At 48.8% G+C, this 18,170-nt stretch overlaps 1 pseudogene; it reads left to right on the plus strand.

Annotated features, from left to right (window-relative positions):
- LOC135553481 (ubiquitin carboxyl-terminal hydrolase 32-like) overlaps positions 1-18,170 on the plus strand; it is a 102,495-nt pseudogene that overhangs the window by 6,727 nt on the left and 77,598 nt on the right.

The raw sequence follows: 18,170 nt of genomic DNA on the forward strand, positions 1-18,170 counted from the left end.
TAGCCTCCAACACTCTACTCAACAAATTGGATGTAGTAATCACAGTGCCATCCGTTTTGTCACCAAAGCCCCATATACTACCCACCACTGTGACCTGTACGCTCTTGTTGGCTGGCACTCGCTTCATACTCGTCGCCAAACCCACTGGCTCCAGGTCATCTACAAGTCTTTGCTAGGTAAAGCCCCGCCTTCTCTCAGCTCACTGGTCACCATAGCATCACCCACCTGTAGCACGCGCTCCAGCAGGTATATCTCACTGGTCACCCCCAAAACCAATTCTTCCTTTGGCCGCCTCGTCTTCCAGTTCTCTGTTGCCAATGACTAGAACGAACTACAAAAATCTCTGAAGCTGGAGACTCTCTTACCTCCCTCACTAGCTTTAAGCATCAGCTGTCAGAGCAGCTCCCAGATCACTGCATCTGTACATAGCTCATCTGTAAATAACTCATCCAATCTACCTCATCCCCATACTGTATTTATTTATCTTGCTCCTTTGCACCCCAGTATCTCTACTTGCACATTCATCTTCTGCACATCTACCATTCCAGTGTTTAATTGCTATATTGTAACTACTTTGCCACCATGGCCTATTTATTGCCTTACCTCTCTTTTCCTTCCTCATTTACACACACTGTATATAGACCTTTTCTACTGTATTATTGATTGTATGTTTTTATTCCATGTGTAACTCTGTGTTGTTGTATGTGTTGAACTGCTTTGCTTTATCTTGGCCAGGTTGCAGTTGCAAATGAGAACTTGTTCTCAACTAACCTACCTGGTTAAATAATGGTGTTCTCAACTAGCCTACCTGGTTAAATAAAGGTGTTCTCAACTAGCCTACCTGGTTAAATAACGGTGTTCTCAACTAGCCTACCTGGTTAAATAAAGGTGTTCTCAACTAGCCTACCTGGTTAAATAACGGTGTTCTCAACTAGCCTACCTGGTTAAATAAAGGTGTTCTCAACTAGCCTACCTGGTTAAATAACGGTGTTCTCAACTAGCCTACCTGGTTAAATAACGGTGAAATTTAAAAAATCCTTGGATGCTGGAGGAAGCAGGTACAAAAGTATCTATATCCACAGTAAAACGAGTCCTATATCAACATAACCTGAAAGGCCGCTCAGCAAGGAACAAGCCACTCCTACAAAACCGCCATAAAAAAGCCAGACTGCGGTTTGCAACTTCACATGGGGACAAAGATTGTGCTTTTTGGAGAAATGTCCTCTGGTCTGATGAAACAAAAATAGAGCTGTTTGGCCATAATGACCATCATTATGTTTGGAAGAAAAAGGGGAGGCTTGCAAGCCGAAGAACACCATCCCAACCGTGAAGCACGGGGGTGGCAGCATCATGTTGTGGGGGTGCTTTGCTGCAGGAGGGACTGGTGCACTTCACAAAATAGATTGCATCATGAAGTAGGAAAATTATGTGGATATACTGAAGAAACATCTCGAGGCATCAGTCAGGAAGTTAAAGCTTGGTCGCAAATGGGTCTTCCAAATGGACAATGACCCCAAACATACTTCCAAAGTTGTGGCAAAATGGCTTTAGGACAACAAAGTCAAGGTATTGGAGTGGCCATCTGTTACGGATCCCTTTTGGCCCGACAGTCTAGGGGGGGGGGATGGTAATGAGACCCGTAACATAACTCATGCAAATTATAACAGTGACAAAGCAAAAGTGTGAACGAAATAACCAGGACAACTGAAATCTACCGTCAAACTCAAGGTTTATTTGAAAACACACGGTAATGGGGGAAGCAGGAAAAGGGGCTGAGCTGGACCCAAGGAAAGAAACAATAAGTATTCAAAAACACCCCTAAGCTAGACTAGCCTACTTTAACAACAGCTAACTAACTAACCAAAAATACAGTGGGTGGTCCGCCCAGTTCTAACTAGTGTATTTAACAAAGTCTACCTACGGGTAGTGTATGCCCATGGGCGACTTGTCTTGGTTTCCTCTTTTCCCACCAGCAATCAAACCCAAACACCATAACCAAAACAATACTCACAGGTGATGACAAAGTGCTATGGAGGTGCTCAAACAAAAGAGAGGTTAATACACAAAGAGAGAGTGAACCACAGAGACCTACAGACATGGCATTTACAGAGAGATTGAGCTCTAGAGCAAACAACTGACAGGGTTTTTAAACCAAGGGAAAGGAACTGTGATTGGGTAGGAAACAGGAGGAGCTGTGTCTTCTGATTGATGATTGGATTGTTGACTGATTGGGGAGTGATGATTTTCACCTGTGAGGGGAGAAGGAGAGAAACACACACACAGGATACACACACAGGATACTGGTATCCGTAACACCATCACAAAGCCCTGATCTCAATTGAAATTATGTGGGCAGAACTGAAAAAGCATGTGTGAGCAAGGAGGCCTACAACCCTGACTGTCAGGAGGAATGGGCCAAAATTCACCCAACTTTCTTTTGGGAAGCTTGTGGGAGGCTACCCAAAACATTTGACCCAAGTTAAACAATTTAAAGGCAATGCTACCAAATACTAATTGAGTGTATGTAACCTTCTGACCCACTGGGAATGTGATGAAAGAAACAAAAGCTGAAATAAATCATCCTCTCTACTATTATTCTGACGTTTCACATTCTTAAAATAAAGTGGTGATCCTAACTGACCAAAGACAGGGAATTTTTACTTGGATTAAATGTCAGGAATTGTGAAATTGAGTTGAAATGTATTTGGCTAAGGTGTATGTAAACTTCTGTCTCAACTGTACCTGCTGGAGCGCGTTCTACGGGTCGGTGCTGCTATGGTGACCAGTGAGCTGAGATAAGGCGGAGCTTTACCTAGCAAAGATTTATAGATGACCTGGAGCCATTGGGTTTGGTGACGAATATGTAGTGAGGGCCAGCCAACGAGGGCATACAGGTCGCAATGGTGGGTAATATATGGGGCTTTGGTGACAAAACAGATGGCACTGTGATAGACTGAATCCAGATTACTGAGTAGAGTGTTGGAGGTTAATTTGTAAATTACATTGCCGAGGTCAAGGATAGTCAGTTTTATGAGGGTATGTTTGGCTGCATGAGTGAAGGAAGCATTGTTGCGAAATAGGGTTTATTTTTGGATTGGCGATGCTTAATGTGAGTCTGGAAGGAGAGTTTACAGTCTAGCCAGACACCTAGGTATTTATAGTTGTCCACATTTTCTAAGTCAGAACCGTCCCGAGAAGTGGTTCTTGGCGGGCTGGTGTGAGCAGCGATCGGTTGAAGAGCACGCATTTTAGTTTTACCAGCGTTTTAAGAGCAGTTGGAGGCCACAGAAGGAGAGTTGTATGGCATTGAAGCTCGTCTGGAGGTTAGTTAACACAGTGTCCAAAGAAGGGCCAGAAGTATACAGAATGGTGTTGTCTGTATAGAGGTTGATCAAAGAATCACCCGCAGCGAGAGCTACATCATTAATGTATACAGAGAAAAGAGTCGGCCCGAGAATTGAACCCTGTGGCACCCCCATAGAAGTCCTCCTGAGGTCCGGACAACAGGTCGCCTGATTTGACACTCTGGACACTATCTGAGAAGTAGTTGGTGAGGCAGTCATTAGAGAAACCAAGGCTGTTGAGTCTGCTGAATATGTATTTAATACGCTCTGATGAAGGAAGCCAATACAGCATGGTAAATGAGTTGTGAGTCCATGCAGGCAATGTGTTGACCACTTCTCAAAGCTTCTTCTCCTTTTCTTTCTGTCAGCTCTTATTATGCTGCTATGTACAACAGGAAGGGCTGGGCTGCGTTGAGTAGCTTGATTTGAAAGGACATGTTTTTAGCTCTATACTTTTAGTCTTTATGGCAACGTTTCCAGAGGGTAATTCATTTAGGTACTTCACGGTCATGTTCAGGTGAAATGTGTCCCAAGGAAATAATGATATGCAGCTATTGCAGTGCCCTAATATCGGTGTGTGTGTGTGTGTGTGTGTGTGTGTGTGTGTGTGTGTGTGTGTCTCTGTCTGTCTTTGTCTCTCTCTGTCTGTCTCTTTGTCTCTCTCTGTCTGTCTCTTTGTCTCTCTTTGTCTCTCTGTCTTTGTCTCTCTTTGTCTCTGTCTGTCTCTGTCTCTGTCTCTCTGTCTTTGTCTCTCTGTCTTTGTCTCTCTTTGTCTCTCTGTCTTTGTCTCTTTGTCTTTGTCTCTCTTTGTCTCTCTGTCTTTGTCTCTCTTTGTGGTTCAGTTTGTCGTCTTGTCATATTCATTTGGGCCTGCCAATATTTGTGCACATGGACCTGGTTCCTAAGAAAGTGGAATGTGTGCATAATCATGTTAGAGGACATGCACAACATGTCCTCAGGAAGTTGAAATATGTTGTCGGGGCATGGTTCAGGCCAAGCAAGCAGAGTAAAGTCAATATCTAAATATACAGGCTTTGAATAAGTAAATTCTACTGCCAATAACTTGTGCATTTAAAAAAAAAATGATACTCAAAATTAATAAGACATGTTCATTTAAAACATCTAATGAAATATGACAGTATTAAGGTGTTATGTTGAGGGTGCTTCTGTTTGTTCCCGTGACAAACTGACACAGCCACTGTGACTGTGCCACCCACTGGCCGTGAGGTCACAGAGGCCGCTGCCACCCACTGGCTGTGAGGTCACAGAGACCGCTGCCACCCACTGGCCGTGAGGTCACAGAGACCGCTGCCACCCACTGGCTGTGAGGTCACAGAGACCGCTGCCACCCACTGGCTGTGAGGTCACAGAGACCGCTGCCACCCACTGGCCGCGAGGTCACAGAGACCGCTGCCACCCACTGGCCGCGAGGTCACAGAGACCGCTGCCACCCACTGGCCGCGAGGTCACAGAGACCGCTGCCACCCACTGGCCGCGAGGTCACAGAGACCGCTGCCACCCACTGGCCGCGAGGTCACAGAGACCGCTGCCACCCACTGGCCGCGAGGTCACAGAGACCGCTGCCACCCACTGGCTGTGAGGTCACAGAGACCGCTGCCACCCACTGGCCGCGAGGTCACAGAGACCGCTGCCACCCACTGGCCGTGAGGTCACAGAGACCGCTGCCACCCACTGGCCGTGAGGTCACAGAGACCGCCGCCACCCACTGGCCGCGAGCTCACAGAGACCGCTGCCACCCACTGGCCGTGAGGTCACAGAGACCGCTGCCACCCACTGGCCGTGAGGTCACAGAGACCGCTGCCACCCACTGGCCGCGAGGTCACAGAGACCGCCGCCACCCACTGGCCGCGAGGTCACAGAGACCGCCGCCACCCACTGGCCGTGAGGTCACAGAGACCGCCGCCACCCACTGGCCGTGAGCTCACAGAGACCGCTGCCACAGTCTCTCCAGCCCCAGGCAACCAGGAGGCCTCGACAAGTGCTGGCGAGAGGGACGCCTCCCAGACACACACCCCACAACCAGGGCAGAGGTAGACGGCCATTGGGGGGGGGGGGATCATGAATGGGGATCACACTTGCTCCAGTGTAGCTGTGGATCCTGTGCTGCAGCCGGCAACCATGATTCCCGAGCAGGTCTTTAGTATTTACTATGAAATAATGTACTCGTGTAATTCAATAAGGAATAGCGCTTTTCATTCGGTTTCTCTCTCGGTTTTTTGGTTGTCACCCTAATTCATTTTTTTTGGGGGGGGTGTCACCCTAATCCCCAAATGGCACTATATAGGGCAGGGTTCCCTAACTATCAGCCCGGGCCCGTGGGTCATTTTTATTTATTCAACCCCCCCCCAGTTTCCGGAGCAAAAAAAACCCATTTTTGAACATTTTTATTGTTGGACAGACTGTAAAAACAGAATCAGCACCAAGTGGTTTTAATTGTTGGACATCTGTTCCGAAAGATTTCATACGCGAGGTAGAGACACTGAGGGGACACAACATTAGGAACAGCTTCCTGATATTGAGTTGCACCCCCTTTTTGCTCTCAGAACAGCCTCAATTGGTCAGGACGTTGGAGTCTGCAGGGTATCGAAAGCGTCGGGATGCTGGTCCGTGTTGACTTCAATGCCTCCCACAGCTGTCAAGTTAGCCATTCTTGTTACACCCCCCCATTCAAAGACACCTCAATATTTTGTCTTTCCCATTCACCCTCTGAATGGTACACAAACACAATCCATGTCTCAAGGCTTAAAACTCCTTCTTTAACCAGGTCTCCTCCACTTCATCTACACTGATTGATGTGGATTTAACAGGTGACATCAATAAGGGGTCATATCTTTCACCTGGATTCACCTGGTCGATATGTCATGGAAAGTGGTGTTCCTAATGTTTTGTACACTCGGTGTATTTGTATCACCAAATGTAATCAAGGTTTGAAATTATTAAATGTTTTGGTAAAATATATCTGTTTGGGTTTTTTTGCGGGCAATTTAAACTCTACAAATGATTTACAATTCTGTTCCTAACCCCTGACCGTCCACACAAGAAGAAAATGGACCGCGACTTAATCTAGTTGATGACACCTGATGTAGGGTATAGGGTGTTAATTGGAACACTAGTTGGATCTGTGTCTACTGGCATATTTCTATTGTGTGTGTCCGTGTGTGTGTGTGTGTGTGTGTCCCCGTGTCTGTGTGTGTGTCCTTGTATCAGGCCTGGGCAATTATTTTCCTTGGAGGGCCACATTAGAATACATTTGTGTGTGTGTGTGTGTGTGTGTGTTTGCTTATGTCTTATGAGTTAATACACTACTGGACCAGAGGTATGTGGACACCTGTTCATCCAACATCTCATTCCAAAAATCATGGGCATTAATCTGGATTCACACCCCCGCTGCTATAACAGCCTCCACTCTTCTGGGAAGGCTTTCCACTAGATGTAGGAACATTGCTGCTATAACAGCCTCCACTCTTCTGGGAAGGCTTTCCACTAGATGTTGGAACATTGCTGCTATAACATCCTCCAGTCTTCTGGGAAGGCTTTCCACTAGATGTTGGAACATTGCTGCTATAACAGCCTCCACTCTTCTGGGAAGGCTTTCCACTAGATGTTGGAACATTGCTGCTATAACAGCCTCCACTCTTCTGGGAAGGCTTTCCACTAGATGTTGGAACATTGCTGCTATAACAGCCTCCACTCTTCTGGGAAGGCTTTCCACTAGATGTAGGAACATTGCTGCTATAACAGCCTCCACTCTTCTGGGAATGCTTTCCACTAGATGTAGGAACATTGCTGCTATAACAGCCTCCACTCTTCTGGGAAGGCTTTCCACTAGATGTTGGAACATTGCTGCTATAACAGCCTCCACTCTTCTGGGAAGGCTTTCCACTAGATGATGGAACATTGCTGCTATAACAGCCTCCACTCTTTTGGGAAGGCTTTCCACTAGATGTTGGAACATTGCTGCTATAACAGCCTCCACTCTTCTGGGAAGGCTTTCCACTAGATGATGGAACATTGCTGTTATAACAGCCTCCACTCTTCTGGGAAGGCTTTCCACTAGATGTTGGAACATTGCTGCTATAACAGCCTCCACTCTTCTGGGAAGGCTTTCCACTAGATGTTGGAACACTGCTGCTATAACAGCCTCCACTCTTCTGGGAAGGCTTCCCACTAGATGTTGGAACATTGCTGCAGGGACTTGTTTCCATTCAGCCACAAGAGCATTAGTGAGGTCAGGCTCTGATGTTGGGCGATGAGGCCTGTGTATACTGTATACATATATATATATGTGTGTATGTGTATACAGTGCTGGGAAAAATACTTTTGCCCCCTTTTCCTGATTCTCTATTGTTGATACTGAATGTTTCCACACAGCAATCTAGTGGAAAGCCTTCCCAGAAAAGTGGAGGCTGTTATAGCAGCAGTGTTCCATCATCTAGTGGAAAGCCTTCCCAGAAGAGTGGAGGCTGTTATAGCAGCAATGTTCCTACATCTAGTGGAAAGCCTTCCCAGAAGAGTGGAGGCTGTTATAGCAGCAATGTTCCATCATCTAGTGGAAAGCCTTCCCAGAAGAGTGGAGGCTGTTATAGCAGCAATGTTCCATCATCTAGTGGAAAGCCTTCCCAGAAGAGTGGAGGCTGTTATAGCAGCAATGTTCCAACATCTAGTGGAAAGCCTTCCCAGAAGAGTGGAGGCTGTTATAGCAGCAAAGGGCGGGACCAACTACATATTAATGTCCATGATTTTGGAATGAGATGTTGGACGTGTGTGTGTGTGTGTGTGTGTGTGTACGTGTGGGCGTGCGTTCGTTCGTTCATACCATCTTTATTTTCTTTCTCTGTACTCTCCTCCTCTCCCTGCAGGTCATCTACAACTCGTTTGGAGGCACGTCTAAAGGACTGCACTTCAACAACCTCATCATTGGCCTGGTGCTGCTGACTAGAGGACGAGATGGGGAGAAGGCCAAGTGTATGTTTCTCTCGCTCTCTCTCGCACTCGCTCGCTCTCTCTCGCACTCGCTCGCTCTCTCTCGCACTGGCTCTCTCTCTTGCTGTCTCTCTCTTTTGCTGTCTCTCTCAATGAATTGTGTGTGTGTGTGTGTGAGGCAGCAGAAAGCCAAGGCCATGATGATTAGTGATGGGACCTTCAGACGGCAGCTACTCTGGCTTCTGTCTGAGTCTGCCTGCCACTGGTAAGACCAACCGGCCATCCAGAATGAACTCATTAACTGTGTGTGTGGTGTGTCCAACCACAGACCTCTTCAGCCTGTTTGCCAGTGAGTCTGGCGGCTATGCGGCGCGGGATGACATGGAGGCCGTACTACAGGAATTGGACGGGGAAGTCCCGCTCTCTCTCAGGAAGTGCTTCAGCGAGGTCAGTCAGAGGTCACAACACACTCCTCTCTCCTCTCCAGTCATCGGTCAGTCAGGGGTCACAACACACTCCTCTCTCCTCTCCAGTCTTCACTCAGTCAGGGGTCACAACACACTCCTCTCTCCTCTCCAGTCATCGGTCAGTCAGGGGTCACAACACACTCCTCTCTCCTCTCCAGTCTTCACTCAGTCAGGGGTCACAACACACTCCTCTCTCCTCTCCAGTCATCGGTCAGTCAGGGGTCACAACACACTCCTCTCTCCTCTCCAGTCGTCGGTCAGTCAGGGGTCACAACACACTCCTCTCTCCAGTCATCACTCAGTCAGGGGTCACAACACACTCCTCTCTCCTCTCCAGTCGTCACTCAGTCAGGGGTCACAACACACTCCTCTCCAGTCATCACTCATTCAGGGGTCACAACACACTCCTCTCCAGTCATCACTCAGTCAGGGGTCACAACACACTCCTCTCTCCTCTCCAGTCATCACTCAGTCAGGGGTCACAACACACTCCTCTCTCCTCTCCAGTCATCACTCAGTCAGGGGTCACAACACACTCCTCTCTCCTCTCCAGTCATCACTCAGTCAGGGGTCACAACACACTCCTCTCTCCTCTCCAGTCATCACTCAGTCAGGGGTCACAACACACTCCTCTCTCCTCTCCAGTCATCGGTCAGTCAGGGGTCACAACACACTCCTCTCTCCTCTCCAGTCATCGGTCAGTCAGGGGTCACAACACACTCCTCTCTCCTCTCCAGTCATCACTCAGTCAGGGGTCACAACACACTCCTCTCTCCTCTCCAGTCATCACTCAGTCAGGGGTCACAACACACTCCTCTCTCCTCTCCAGTCATCACTCAGTCAGGGGTCACAACACACTCCTCTCTCTCCTCTCCAGTCATCGGTCAGTCAGGGGTCACAACACACTCCTCTCTCCTCTCCAGTCATCGGTCAGTCAGGGGTCACAACACACTCCTCTCTCCTCTCCAGTCATCGGTCAGTCAGGGGTCACAACACACTCCTCTCTCCTCTCCAGTCATCGGTCAGTCAGGGGTCACAACACACTCCTCTCTCCTCTCCAATCATCACTCAGTCAGGGGTCACAACACACTCCTCTCTCCTCTCCAGTCATCAGTCAGTCATGGGTCACAACACACTCCTCTCTCCTCTCCAATCATCACTCAGTCAGGGGTCACAACACACTCCTCTCTCCTCTCCAGTCATCGGTCAGTCAGGGGTCACAACACACTCCTCTCTCCTCTCCAGTCATCGGTCAGTCAGGGGTCACAACACACTCCTCTCTCCTCTCCAGTCATCGGTCAGTCAGGGGTCACAACACACTCCTCTCTCCTCTCCAGTCATCGGTCAGTCAGGGGTCACAACACACTCCTCTCTCCTCTCCAGTCATCGGTCAGTCAGGGGTCACAACACACTCCTCTCCAGTCATCGGTCAGTCAGGGGTCACAACACACTCCTCTCTCCTCTCCAGTCATCGGTCAGTCAGGGGTCACAACACACTCCTCTCTCCTCTCCAGTCTTCACTCAGTCAGGGGTCACAACACACTCCTCTCTCCTCTCCAGTCATCACTCAGTCAGGGGTCACAACACACTCCTCTCTCCTCTCCAGTCGTCGGTCAGTCAGGGGTCACAACACACTCCTCTCTCCTCTCCAGTCATCACTCAGTCAGGGGTCACAACACACTCCTCACACCCCTCCAAGAATCAAATATCATTTGCAAATTGCAGACTACCCCTTTAACATTAAACAGCAGCATGTGTGTGTGTATATATATATATATTTTAATCCAGACCCCCGTCCCTGCAGGAGGCCTTTTGCTCGGCCGTCATTTGTAAATAAGAATTTGTTCATAACTGACTTGCCTCATTAAATGAAGGTTAAATAAAATATAATTATGCAAATAACTTCCGGTCTCATGGTAATTGACCGTTAATTAACAAAAACACATTTAGCATCTCCTGACTCCCACACACATCCTACAAGCCACTGATGCAGACCTTAATTAAGAACATCTACATTTGTAAAAAAAAAAAGTCTCCTAAATCCATGTAATATAGTCTAAACCATCACAATAAATCCATGATTTATTTTAGACCGGTCTAAAGAAACATTATGACATGAAGAAAATGTTTTGTACAGAATATAAACGGTCCTTCTGTGTCATCAGGCCCTAAGCTTGTTCTTTTAGCAGATGGCTTAAAAGACCCGTGAAATTAGCTAATATTATACGATATGATTTTTATAGTAAGAAGAATATAATTAAATGTGTTTTTTTTTTTTTGCAACTTTAGATGTGAATGAATCAAACCTTAATGTCTTACAGATCAAAACATAAATGGACTGCATGATGCGTCTATATAGGTTATTGATGATTTGAGGAAGTCGGGAAAACAACAACAACACGCTCTGTTCCTTGCGTCAGGCTGCGCACACGCTGTTCTCTCATCAAGTGATCATATCACCCGTAACACTATTCTCAATTTAATCCTCTCTTTGCTAATTTGTCAAATTTTGTTTTGATTTAGAATGGCCCATTTATCAAATGGACTGGGACAGAGACGGGGACAGAGACGGGGAAGGGGACTGGGACGGGGACTGGGAAGGGGACGGGGACTGGGAAGGGGACGGGGACTGGGAAGGGGACTGGGAAGGGGACGGGGACTGGGAAGGGGACTGGGAAGGGGACGGGGACTGGGAAGGGGACGGAGACTGGGACGGAGACTGGGACGGGGAAGGGGACTGAGACTGAGACTGAGACTGGGACGGGGACGGGGACTGGGAAGGGGACTGGGACTGGGAAGGGGACGGGGACTGGGAAGGGGACGGGGACTGGGAAGGGGACGGAGACTGAGAGACTGAGACTGGGAAGGGGACGGAGACTGAGAGACTGGGAACGGGACGGGGACTGGGAAGGGGACGGGGACTGGGAAGGGGACGGAGACTGGGACGGAGACTGGGACGGAGACTGGGACGGGGACGGAGACTGGGACGGGGACTGGGACGGAGACTGGGACGGAGACTGGGACGGGGACGGAGACTGGGACGGAGACTGGGACGGGGACGGAGACTGGGACGGGGACGGAGACTGGGACGGAGACTGGGACGGGGACGGAGACTGGGACGGGGACGGAGACTGGGACGGAGACTGGGACGGAGACTGGGACGGGGACGGAGACTGGGACGGGGACTGGGACGGGGACGGGGACGGAGACTGGGACGGAGACTGGGACGGGGACTGGGACGGAGACTGGGACGGAGACTGGGACGGGGACGGAGACTGGGACGGAGACTGGGACGGAGACTGGGACAATGACGGGGACAAGGGCAGGGACGAGAACGAAGACGAGGACAGAGACGGGGACGAGGACAGAGACGGGGACGAGGACATAGACGAGGACATAGACGAGGACAGAGACGAGGACAGAGACGGGGACGAGGACGGGGACGAGGACAGGGACGAGGACAGAGACGAGGACAGAGACGGGGACGAGGACATAGACGAGGACAGAGACGGGGACGAGGGCAGAGACGGGGACGAGGGCAGGGACGAGGGCAGGGACCGGGACGAGGACAGAGACGGGGACGAGGACAGAGACGGGGACTGAGACTGGGGCAAGGACAGAGACGGGGACTGAGACTGGGACAATGACAGGGACGGGGACAAGGGCAGGGACGAGAACGAAGACGAGGACAGAGACGGGGACGAGGACAGAGACGGGGACAGAGACGGGGACGAGGACAGAGACGGGGACAAGGACAGAGACGAGGACAGAGACTGGGACGAGGACATAGACGAGGGCAGAGACGGGGACGAGGGCAGAGACTGGGACGAGGACAATGACGGGGACAGAGACGGGGACGAGGACAGAGACGAGGACAGAGACGGGGACAGAGACTGGGACGGGGACAAGGACAGAGACGGGGACAGAGACTGGGACGGGGACAAGGACAGAGACGGGGACAGAGACTGGGACGGGGACAGGGACGAGGACAGAGACGGGGACAGAGACTGGGACGGGGACAAGGACATAGACTGGGACGGGGACAGAGACGGGGACAGAGATGGGGACGAGGACGGACGAGGACAGAGACTGGGACAGAGACGAGGACGGAAGAGGACAGAGACTGGGACAAGGACAGAGACTGGGACAAGGACAGAAACTGGGACGGGGGCGAAGACGAGGACGGGGGACAGAGACAAGGACGGGGACGGAGACAAGGACGGAGACGGGGATGGAGGACAGAGACAAGGACGGGGACAGAGACAAGGACGGAGACGGGGATGGAGGACAGAGACAAGGACGGGGACAGAGACTGGGACGGGGGACAGAGACAAGGACAGAGACGGGGACAGAGACAAGGACGGGGACAGAGACTGGGACGGGGGACAGAGACAACGACAGAGACAACGACAGAGACGGGGACAGAGACAAGGACGGAGACAAGGACGGGGACGGAGACAAGGATGGAGACGGGGACAAGGACGGGGACGGAGACAAGGACGGGGACGGGGGGCAGAGACAAGGACAGAGACGGGGACAGAGACAAGGACGGAGACAAGGACCGTTTTCACAACGAAAACAACATTTACTTGTCTTCTTGATAAGCATAAAATTTAGAATTGGGTTTGTGTTTTGTCCTACTAAAAGGTGAATTCATCTCCCAGTGTCTGGTAGAAATAAATAAATAGTTTTAAATAAATCTTTTTAAATAATTTGTCCAAATTTGTATTTATTTATATACATATATATCAAATTTGACTGGTACCATGTGTATATGCACACGTATATGCTTTAATGACAGCTTTGCACTTTCTTGGCATTCTCTCAACCAGCTTCATGAGGTAGTCACCTGGATTTAATTTCAATTAAACAGGTGTGCCTTGTTAAAAGTTCATTTGTGGAATTTCTTTCCTTCTTAAGGAAAGGCAATTTGAGTCAATCAGTTGTGTTGTGACAAGGTAGAGGTGGTATACAGAAGATAGCCCTATTTGGTAAAAGAGTCCATATTATGGCAAGAACAGCTCAAATAAGCAAAGAGAAATTACAGTCCATCATTACTTCAAGACACGAAGGTCTGTCCATCTGGAAAATGTCCTAAGAACTTTTAAAGTTTCTTCATGTGCAGTCGCAAAAACCATCAAGCGCTATGATGAAACTGTCTCATGAGGACCACCACAGGAAAGGAAGACCCAGAGTTACCTCTGCTGCAGAGGATAAGTTCGTTAGAGTTACCAGTCTCAGAAATTACAACCCAAATAAATGCATCACAGAGTTCAAGTAATAGACACACCTCAACATCAACTCTGTAAATGTTTTTTATTTTACCTTTTATAAACTAGGCAAGTCAGTTAAGAACAAATTCTTATTTTCAATGACAGCCTAGGAACAGTGGGTGAACTACCTGTTCAGGGGCAGAACGACAGATTTGTACCTTGTCAGCTCGGGGATTTGAACTTGCAACCTTTCGGTTACTAATCCAACGCTCTAACCACTAGGCTACCCATACCGCCCCATTGGTTACTAGTCTAACCATACCGCCCCATTGGTTACTAGTCTAACCATACCGCCCCATTGGTTACTAGTCTAACCATACCGCCCCATTGGCTACTAGTCTAACCATACCGCCCCATCGGTTACTAATCCAACACTCTAACCACTAGGCTACCCATACCGCCCCATTGGTTACTAGTCTAACCATACCGCCCCATTGGTTACTAGTCTAACCATACCGCCCCATTGGTTACTAGTCTAACCATACCGCCCCATCGGTTACTAATCCAACACTCTAACCACTAGGCTACCCATACCGCCCCATTGGTTACTAGTCTAACCATACCGCCCCATTGGTTACTAGTCTAACCATACCGCCCCATTGGTTACTAGTCTAACCATACCGCCCCATCGGTTACTAATCCAACACTCTAACCACTAGGCTACCCATACCGCCCCATTGGTTACTAGTCTAACCACTACCTGCAGCCCTCATGGTTGAATTGCTGCAAAGAACCACTACTAAAGGTTACTATATGATTCCATACGTGTTATTTCTTAGTGTTGATGTCTTCACTGTTCTTATACAATGTACAAAATAAAGAAAAACCCTTGAATCAGTTGGTGTGTGTGAACTTTTGACTAGTACTATACATATATATGTCTGCTTTGATATTATGTGGTCTTGTGTGTAGGCCAGTGACCAACAAAAATCTCAATTTAATCCATTTCCTGAGCTGTAAGACGACAACATTTTGTAAAAGTTTAGGGGTGTGAATACTTTCTGTAGTTTTATGCATAAGCTCGAATATTCATGGTTTTTTTTTTCTTCTATTTTTTTTTTTTTTTTTTTAAATGAATCATCACCTTAGAAAACACTGTCCGTTTCGTCGTTAGGCTTCGTAAACAACAACCATGTTTTACGCTCACTTTCAACCTCCTTTAATGAGCTTCTTTCTTCAAATCGCAGTGAGGTGAGATTTGAAAAAGCACGTACTGTTTTTAATAATAAGTGTTTTTGGCATTTGCATTGACGTCAGAGTGGTTTACAGAGACAAATAGCACCAGGCCATTAGTGACCTGTAGATCGTTAGCGAGCTGGGTACTACCAACGCCTGTCTGGAGTGCATAAAAGGAGATTACCGTGACTCAGCGGCGTGGCGGTAATATGGTCACCGCAACCGCCCCAGTTGCGAGTTCCTTACTAATTAGTAACTTTTTAATTCATCAATCAAGTACAAAGGAGGAACGAAAACCCACAGACACTTGGCCTTCCTTGGAATGAGTTTGACACCTGTGGTCTAGGTCATAGAAAAAGAGCAAGTGTTCCTAATGTTTTGTACACTTCTGTATTTGGTTGTAACTAATGGGCAGTGTTTGTAACTCTATCGGCCAATGACTCTTCCACAATACACCTATAATATAAACGCTAATCCCTGTCCGTCTCCCCAACCATGTCTCCTCCCGCTACCTCCTTTTTGATTTGGTAACAAGTTGTCGATGTGTTTGGTTTCTTTTGTCTCAGGGGGAGAAAGTCAACTATGAGCGCTTTAAGAACTGGCTCCTACAGAACACGGAGGCGTTCACCTTCTCCCGTTGGCTGCTCTCCGGAGGCGTGTGTGTCACCCTCACAGACGACAGCGACACGCCCACCTTCTACCAGACTCTGGCCGGAGTCACACACTGTGAGTGACGGCTACCGTACTCCTCTCTACAGCGCCAGTCCGACCCTGCACGCACGCACGCTGTACATAAACTGGCACTACTGAAAGGTTTCTATGGTGTTCATCTGAGTAAAGTCAACAACAAGTGATGGCATCTCCCACAAACAGACAGATAATTTACCTGACTGTTTTAGTTCGGTGCACATATTTCATGTTATGTTGGTATTTGTCACCCAATGTGTCACATTTTCTTTGTCATTCATGTCCCTCCTACTTTTTCTGTCCTATTGGAAAGAAAGCTCTTACATGTAGCTGTGTCCAAGACCTATCAAAGATATTAGTTGCTTCCTGTCCTAAGACCAATCAGAGAGCAGGAGAGATCTTTGCTGCCAATCCGGGAGAGTACCTGCAGACAGCTCGTAATCTGCTGTTGCCCACTCTCAGATGATCCTCTTAACTCTGAGCGGTGTGTGTGTGTGTGTGTGTGTGTGTGAGAGAGAGTTCAGGTGTGTGTGTGTGTGTGTGTGTGAGAGAGAGTTCAGGTGTGTGTGTGTGTGTGCACTCTTCGGCCGTGAGGCGAGCACCTTCCCCGTGCATGGACTTTCTAGAACATACTTCACTCTTGGCTAAGACGCCGTCACCGACCGGACACCGACAACAGACGCCATGGAGGACTGACAGGCTTGTTGTCGGGTTGGGATAGTATTAGAATACTATTGTAAGAATCCTTGGATTGGAACCAGGATGGCTCGTTAACGTGGTGTGTTTGGTTTTTTTTTCCCTTCCCCTGAGCCTGTCAGCCGTCGGCCGGTGGAGTCTACTATGCTACACGCCAGTCCTGTCGGCACGTCCCAGGGCATGTGCGGTGGAATATGGTATGGTACCTCTGTTGTCACTCTGACCGAGTCGCTCCTCTAGGTGGGTACTGGGCACACCACTGCACCTCCTTTAGACTAGTGCCACGTCCCAAACGGCACCCTATTCCCTATGAGGTGTACTACTTTTGACCGGGACCCGTAGGGCTATGGCCAAAAATAGGGAATTAGGTACCATTTTAGGACTGCCTAGGAAGTGGTCAACACTGACACTAGTGTGTGTTTTTTATTTATTTTTATTTATTTATTTTAACAATGAACCGATAGTTGGAGTGAGTTAGTGGTTTTGCTGTGTAACCCATCTCCTGATGTGGTGGTTGGTGCAGGAAGTAAACGCACAAAGAAGCACTTTTCTTCCCACTTTCAGATTGTGGAAGTGTATATTTGGAGGTCTTGTGTGAACTCGCTCGGGCGGCTTGTTTGTCATTCTGCGCTTGGGTCTTGAAAAAAAACAATCACTTATCTCTGTATGCCAGGCTACTCAGTCATGGAGATGCAGCCTCTTGTTTTAAGAACAAAATACTGTCAGACTGTATTTTTAAACAGACTCCAACCTCAAGCTCCAGACATTTTTAAAAGAGATCCGTCTCCACCTGCCAGGTACAGTCCTGTCCTGAAATGGAATGTTAGCCATTTAGCCTAGCGGTTTACCTAGCGGGCTAAGCTAGGATGTGTGTCCCAAATGGCACCCTATTATCTACAATGGTGTATTACTTTTAACGGCAGTGAACAATAGTGAATCTAGGAGTCAGTGAGCTAGCTAGTAACGGGATGAGGCATGTCCTGGAGTCAGCCAGTCAGTGAGCTAGCTAGTGACGGGATGAGGCATGTCCTGGAGTCAGCCAGTCAGTGAGCTAGCTAGTGACGGGATGAGGCATGTCCTGGAGTCAGCCAGTCAGTGAGCTAGCTAGTGACGGGATGAGGCGTGTCCTGGAGTCAGCCAGCTAGTGACGGGATGAGGCGTGTCCTGGAGTCAGCCAGCTAGTGACGGGATGAGGCGTGTCCTGGAGTCAGCCAGTCAGTGAGCTAGCGAGGGGATGAGGCATGTCCTGGAGTCAGCTAGCTAGTGACGGGATGAGGCGTGTCCTGGAGTCAGCCAGCTAGTGACGGGATGAGGCATGTCCTGGAGTCAGCCAGCTAGTGACGGGATGAGGCATGTCTTGGAGTCAGTGAGCTAGCTAGTGACGGGATGAGGCGTGTCCTGGAGTCAGCCAGCTAGTGACGGGATGATGCGTGTCCTGGAGTCAGCCAGCTAGTGACGGGATGAGGCATGTCCTGGAGTCAGCCAGCTAGTGACGGGATGAGGCATGTCCTGGAGTCAGCCAGCTAGTGACGGGATGAGGCATGTCCTGGAGTCAGCCAGTCAGTGAGCTAGTGACGGGATGA

This window comes from Oncorhynchus masou, chromosome 13 (genome assembly GCF_036934945.1).
Source record: "Oncorhynchus masou masou isolate Uvic2021 chromosome 13, UVic_Omas_1.1, whole genome shotgun sequence".
NCBI lineage: Eukaryota > Metazoa > Chordata > Actinopteri > Salmoniformes > Salmonidae > Oncorhynchus > Oncorhynchus masou.